Raw genomic sequence first — 7,364 nt, forward strand, 5'->3', positions numbered from 1 at the left:
CCAACTAATGAAGGACACCCAGGCTGCTGGTACTCATACCTGGTATGGAATCCTGAGAACCAACAAGCTTTTCCTCAACTAAGACACACCCTCCTTAAGGCTCCTAACCCAAGCCTCTCCAAGAGAAAGATTTTAATCTCTATATAACTGAAAGTAAAGGGATGGGCTTTAGGGAGTACTAATTCAAAAGGGAGGATCAGCTCAACAACCTGTAAAGTATCTTAACAAAGAACTTGATTTAATGGCCAAGAGGTGGACAGCCTGCCTCTGAGCAGTGGATGTAATCACCTTGCTGATACTTGAAGCCACAAAACTTACTTTGGGGCAATATTTAATAGGCCCTACAATGTGCCTGGATTGCTGGCATTAAAAAGAAGCCTCTGGGACTCATACTGTGGTGAAATGGGTACTGGCTTTGCCTGCAATGTTGGTATACGATATGGGCACCTGTTCAAGTCCTGGCTGCCTTACTTCCTATCCAGCTCCCTGGTAATGTACCTGGGAAAGCAGTGGAGGATGCCCTAAGTCTCTGGGCCCCTGCACACAGGTGGGAGACCCAGAGAAGGCTCCTGGTTCCTGGTTTCAGTTTGACCCAGCCCTGGCCAAAGAGGTCATTTGAGGAGTGAACCACTGGAAATTACTTTCTCTCTCTCTCTCTCTCTCTCTCTCTCTCTCTCTCTCTCTCTCTCTCTCTCTCCCCTCCCTAAGTGTGCCTTTCAAATAAATAAAATACATCTTATTTTTAAAGAAGTTAGCCTCTTGTTAACAAATAACCATGTCATAAAATATCAAACATTGTTGCTGGAGGGCCCTGCATTTCAGATTGAGAACAGACATACTCATCTCTTAACCCTGCCATTTTCCTTCCAGAGGTAATGGAAAATCTCCAGCATGACTGTAAACAGGTAGTCTTACAGACTTATGCAGTCAGAGAGGACCTTAATGAGACTCCCCTGGAAAATCCAGACTGAGTTCTATTCACAGATGGGAGTTCCTTTATGGAACACGGATTCTGCTGGACTATGTATGATGGAAACTGTTGAGAACTACTCTTTGTCCACTGGTATAAGTGCCCAGCTGACTGAACTGTTAGCCTTAATCAGGGCCCTTGAACTGAGCAAAGATAGAGTTTACACACACACACACACACACACACGGTGTAGCTACTTGGCCCTCCGTGCTCATACAGCAATTCCCAAAGAGAGGCACTTTCTCACTGCCAGTAGGATCTCTAATAAGTACCACCAGAAAATAGACCATTTGTTGTCCTCAGTGCTCCTTCCTCATGAAGTGACAGTCATACACTTGCAAGGGATATCAGAAAGAGTCAGATGTGATAGTGGAGGGAAACCAATTAGGCTGCCAAATCAGCAGCATGGAAATTCTTCCCTTTGAAACCACAGAGGCTCCTCTAGTCTGTGAAGTATTGCCACCAGAGGTTAAACCCCAGTGTACACCTATGGAGACCCAAAGGGCACTTACTCAAGGACAGTCTTCAGCCCAATGGAGGCTCCAATTTGAGGAGGAACAAATCCATCTCCTTTCCTTATGCCAGTGGAAGGTTCTCAAAACCCTCCATCAAGCCTTCTGCCTAGGGTGAGATAAGACCTTACAAATGGCCCAACTGCTAGTTACTGGGAAAGGTTTCCAAAAGACAGTTAAGTAGGTTGTAGGAGCTTGTGAAGTATGCCTCAAAAACAAGCCTAGGAATCATAAACTCCCACTTCCTGGAATACAGAGGAAGGGAAGCTAACCGGGAGAAGATTGGCAGTTGGATTTCACTCATATGCCAAAGGCCAGGAATGCCCAATAACTGCTACTCTGGGTAGATACCTTTACCAGTTCTGTGGAGTTGTTTGCCTGCAGAACTGAAAAGACTATGGAAGTAACCAAAATTCTTCTTTCAGAAATTATCCCAATATTTCCACTTCCAAGGTGTCTATAGAATGACTATGGCTATTCATTTAAGGCAGCAGTCATACAAGGAGTCTCCAAAGCTCTAGGCATCTAATACCATCTCCATTGTGCATTGAGGCTCCAATCCTCAGGGAAGATAGACAAGACTAATGAAATCTTTGAATGACACCCAAGGAAGTTATCTCAGGAGACTCATCTCCCCTAGGTAAATCCGCTACCCACAGCACTAATGCATGTTAGAAACACTCCTTTGGATTTAAGCCCAAGCCCTTTTGAGAAATTGCATGGGAGACCTTTTCTTACTAATGATCTAGTGATAGACCAAGAAACAATTAACCTTACAAAATTGGTAGTAGAGTTGGCTAAATTCCAACAAGCTCTTCAGCAATTACCTGAAAAATGCCTAGGACTTTAGGAATTCTTAAATTCAATTCTGGATACTTAGTGTTAGTAAAAGCCCTCCCCAGCCACTCTTTTTCTCTCGGAATCCTGAGAACCCCCTTTCACTGTTCATCTTTCTACTTCCTCTGCAGTAAAGGTCTCAGGCCATGCTGCCTGGATGCATAATACCAAAGTAAAAGGCTGGACCTCTGAAGCTCCGACAGACCCAACTCTAGAAGACAACCTTAGGCCTAACATGGATAGCAACAACTACTCCTGTGAAGCCACTCAAGGACTCAAGCATTGTTTCAGAAGACCCCACCTTCAGATAAGTAACTTCTCTGTTCACTACACTACAACTCAGGTGCAGGCATCTGAAATTCTGGGTCGCCTTTTATGTTCTTGGCCTTCTAATTATCGTTATCCTAGTGCTCACTTGTTTTCCTTTCCATAAAACCGTGTCAGTTATGCCACTTTTGAAAACTCTGATACAGTTACTGTTTTTGTGGACCATCCTTCTAACTGGCTGTGCTACAGTTTCTAAGCATACCATGATAAGGACCCCATGCACAACTCTGACTGATGTTAATATTAATAGGGAAGGCATACAAAGCACCCTGAGCTTTGTGGTGAGTGACTTAATGACAAGTAAACCAGTAAATGTCCTCCCCAAAGGAAATTCTCTGATTTCTGCCAGAAACTTGTGGGCTCATCTGGCTTTTAACAAACTAAATAAAATGTCCTTTCATATGCATGAAGGGGCCTCTCCTATGGATATATTACAACAAACTTTGGTCTGGGCACCTCCCTTAAATAATTTGTAAAGATGCCTAACCAAAATGTATCCTCTTTGCCATAGCTAAAGACTCACCATCAAACTCATGCCATTACTATTTACTATATATGATGACTGTGTCTGTGTGTCCTGTGATCTGACTCAAAAGCATAAGTGATCTTTTATAACTCACATAGAATACTCGGATGATGTGACTATGCCAATGGGCTGGGGTCTTATTTGCCATGACATTTCTCTGCACAATTCCTAAGTCATACTCTGGCTTTGCTCCACAGGACATGTAGTACCCCTCCTCATCTCTCTGGGCCAGCAGCTACATATTCCATAGGAGCTAGATATCATTAACCTCAGACTGTGATGGCTTCTTGACACTGTTTAACTGAGGCATTGGTAGTGGCTTCTTTCATGAAGATACAAGGAGGATTACTTGAGAAAGGCCAGTTAGCAAACTTTTATTATGTTATACAGAATTATTGTCAGTTCTTAAAATCTCCAGTCTTTGTGTGTGATGAGCAGATGTAAACGAGTAGCTAGGTATCCATATTGTCCTACTGCTGAAAATAGTATAGAAATAACATCAACTCTCTCCTCTACTTAGATGGTGATTATGTTTTTTTCCTTAACAATGTTGAGAGCTGATAAGAGTTTTAGTCTAAATGTTTTCTAACTTGGGAGACATTTGTAGAACTCTCAAGAAAACATATTTTTATTTCATGTAAAGTCAGAAATGATAAATGGATACTCTGAAGCAGCTTCAAGTCAAGTTATACTTTATATAGGGATTATATAGGTCTTCACAAATACAAATAAATATTAGTGATTGCAAATTAACATGAAATAATTCTGTATAACATAATAAAACAATATACTTATTTTAAATTCAACTGTAAATTCAGATGGTATATTATTCAGCTGATTATCACTATAATGAAATACTAGAAGCAGGCTAATTTTATAAGAAAAGATGTTTATTTTTGCTCATGGACAGGAGATCCAGTGTTAAAGATCAGGTGAGCCAATTAATGATGACATCTGTACTAGCAGATTTGAGGTGGCACAGGGTATAATGGCAAGAGACTGGGAACACACAAGTCCTTGCCTCTCTGGGTGTAATTTCTCTTCTTTCTAGAAAGTCACCAGGATTCAACTGTGAGGGTTCCATCCCAATGCTCTAATCCTAACTACTTCCCAACCATGGGTCCTACTGTTGAATACTCTAGTAAGATTACATCTCATTCTTTCATACCATTAGCTCGTGACTTTGGGATTTAAATTTCTGCATGGGTTTGGGGAACAAATCATAGCAGATGGTAAGAAATCTTTTCAGAAAAATAATGAGATTTGTCTCTTAAAAAATAACAGAAAAAAAAGTGGCAGATGATCTATAACTGCTAAACTATGAAATAAGTAGTTCAATATAAATTGAGTACCCTTAAAACAGGGAAGAGAGAGTTAAATGAGTAATTCTGTTGCTATGGTAACTTTCAGAAAAGACTGCGATTTGATCAAAACCTTGTTTTGTTTCTAGAATTCAAGATGAAAAATTCAGAAATATGGATTATAGAGAAAGGCAGTTTGAGAACATCTCAGCTTCAAAAAGTTCATGGAAAACTGAAGTTAAAATACATTCTGGTACAAAAAATTGTGAAATTCATGTATAGATTTTTCATACCATATGTTTTTATGAAAGACAAATTATATGCATCGGCTTCATTATTTTGGGCATCAAAATAATCTCTTAAATCTATTTTCCACAAACTTCTTGAAGTACCATTGTAGACAGACAACCATGAGGTGGCTGGTCAGTTAACTTGCTACGATCAGGATTCTGAGGCTAAAATGCAAAGTATTTACTCCAGTTGAGTCTCAGCCTGAATATTCTACTTAAGTTATTGGTAGAAATATAACTTAGTCTTCCAGGCAAAAAGCTTGAAAGTCTGGCAGGACTTCCTCTTCCCCTCATCTTCCAACCAGAAATATCATTTTATGCTTAGGCCTCCCAGGTCAACATGATGTCAGTCTGAAGACATTATACAGTTATATTCAGCTTGGTTATCTAGAATGACTTCATTCACATTCAAAATTTAAGTGAGGAAGGTTGAGCACAAGATTAGAGCCTGGAGATTTTAAACACCTGAAATGATTAAAGAAAAATGTTTTATCATTTGTCTTAGAAAGGGAAGGCAACATAATTGTATTAAATAGTTTTTATATTTAATTTTTTTTAGTTTATCTGCTTTATTCATTTTATTTATTTTTTTTGACAGGCAGAGTGGACAGTGAGAGAGAGACAGAGAGAAAGGTCTTCCTTTGCCGTTGGCTCACCCTCCAATGGCCGCCGCAGCTGGCGCGCTGCAGCCGGCGCACCGTGCTGATCCGAAGCCAGGAGCCAGGTGCTTCTCCTGGTCTCCAATGGGGTACAGGGCCCAAGCACCTGGGCCATCCTCCACTGCACTCCCTGGCCATAGCAGAGAGCTGGCCTGGAAGGGGGGCAACCAGGACAGAATCCGGCGCCCCGACCAGGACTAGAACCCGATGTGCCGGCGTCGCAGGTAGAGGATTAGCCTATTGAGCCACGGCGCTGGGCAGTTTATCTGCTTTAAATGTGAGAGAAAAAGAAAGCTCCCATCCATTGGATCACTCCTCAAATGTCCCCTTACAGTCAGGGTCCAGGCCAAAACTTGGAGCCTGAAGCTTAATACAAGTCATATTATCAGGAAGAGCGATAATATGAGATGAGGGTGTCTTAACAGCTAGCTAAATGCCCTGCCCTATTAAGAAATTTTTGATAATAGCTAAGTTTAGAGAGTAACAGTATGTGTATTAGCTTAGTTGTTTGTACTTATTTGAACTGCTTTCCCTCATTCTGCAATTCTCAGACTTCAGCATGAAATAATTAATCTGCAGTGCTTATTAAACCATGGCAATTTTGCACATGATGACACTGTTCAGCAATCAAAGTCAGACAAAAATGACTGCTACCTCATTGTCTGATGCACCTAAACAAAAAAGAAAAAAATCAAAGACTTCTTAGCACCCATTCCAGCATTTCTGATCAAGTAAGTCTAAGCTGGGCCCTTGATTGGTGTTTTTAAATATTTTTTAAACATTTGTTTTATTTCAAAGGCAGAGTTAGAGAAAAAAGAGACACTATCTGCTGGTTCACTCCCCAAATGGTCATAATGGCTGGAGCTGGGCTTGTCCAAAGCCAGGAGCCAGAGCTTCTTCTGGGTCTGCCTCGTGGGTGCAGGGGCCCAAGCACTCAGGCCATCCTCCAATGCTTTCCCAGGCACATTAGCAGGGAGCTTAATAGTAAGTGGAGCAGTCAGGACTGAAACCATATGGAGTGCTGGCATCCAAGGCAGACACTTAAGCTCCTATGCTACAATGTTGGCCACCAAAAATTACATTTTTTGAGGTGGATGCTCTGCCTAGTAGTTAAAATATCCACTTCCAGCCAGTGCCGTGGCTCACTTGGCTAATCCTCTGCCTGCAGCACTGGCACCCTGGGTTCTAGTCCCAATTAGGGCGCCAGATTCTGTCCCAGTTGCTCCTCTTCCAGTCCAGCTCTCTGCTGTGGCCCGGGAGGGCAGTGAAGGATGGCCCAAGTGCTTGGGCCCTGCACCTGCATGGGAGACCAGGAGGAAGAACCTGGCTCCTGGTTTCGGATCGGCTCAGTGCCGGCTATAGCAGCCATGTGGGGGGTGAACCAATGGAAGGAAGACCTTTCTCTCTGTCTCTCTCTCTCTCTCTCTCTCACTGTCTAACTGCCTGTCAAAAAAAAAAAAAATCCAATTCCACATCATAGGATCTGGGTTTGAGTTTGGGATCTGGCTGCTGATGCCAGCATTTCCTATTAATGGAAACCCTGGGGGTCAGTGATGGCTCAAGTAGTTGGATCCTTGCCTCCCATGTAGGATACACAGATTGAGTTTTGCACTGCCCTGTCCCCATCCCTCATTCCCACTCCCTTTTCTTCCTTCCTATCTTACAGTTCTCCAGAGAGAAACACTACACTATACATAGATCCATGAGAGAGTATTTAATAAGGGAATTGTGTTATTTGTTTACAGAGGCTGAGAAGTTTCATCACAGAGAATTGACATTTGATAAGGGTCTTCTTGCTGTATTAAATCAAGCCTGGGGCAAATGAGTATGTGCTAGAGAGAGCAAGCATGGTGGATTCACTTCATAACAACCTGCACACTCCCATGATAATCACATTAATCCACTAATGAGGGCTCTGCCCTCAAGACTCATAATCTCCCAG

The 7,364-nt window shown here is 42.0% G+C and overlaps 1 non-coding gene across 1 annotated transcript; it reads left to right on the forward strand.

The window, feature by feature from the left end:
• The first annotated feature begins 6,022 nt into the window (after positions 1 to 6,022).
• LOC133772097 (small nucleolar RNA Z17) lies at positions 6,023 to 6,094 on the forward strand. The gene has a single exon (XR_009867723.1). It is a non-coding gene; the product is annotated as a small nucleolar RNA Z17 (small nucleolar RNA).
• The last annotated feature ends 1,270 nt before the right edge of the window (positions 6,095 to 7,364 follow it).

This window comes from Lepus europaeus, chromosome 12 (genome assembly GCF_033115175.1).
Source record: "Lepus europaeus isolate LE1 chromosome 12, mLepTim1.pri, whole genome shotgun sequence".
Classification (NCBI taxonomy): domain Eukaryota; kingdom Metazoa; phylum Chordata; class Mammalia; order Lagomorpha; family Leporidae; genus Lepus; species Lepus europaeus.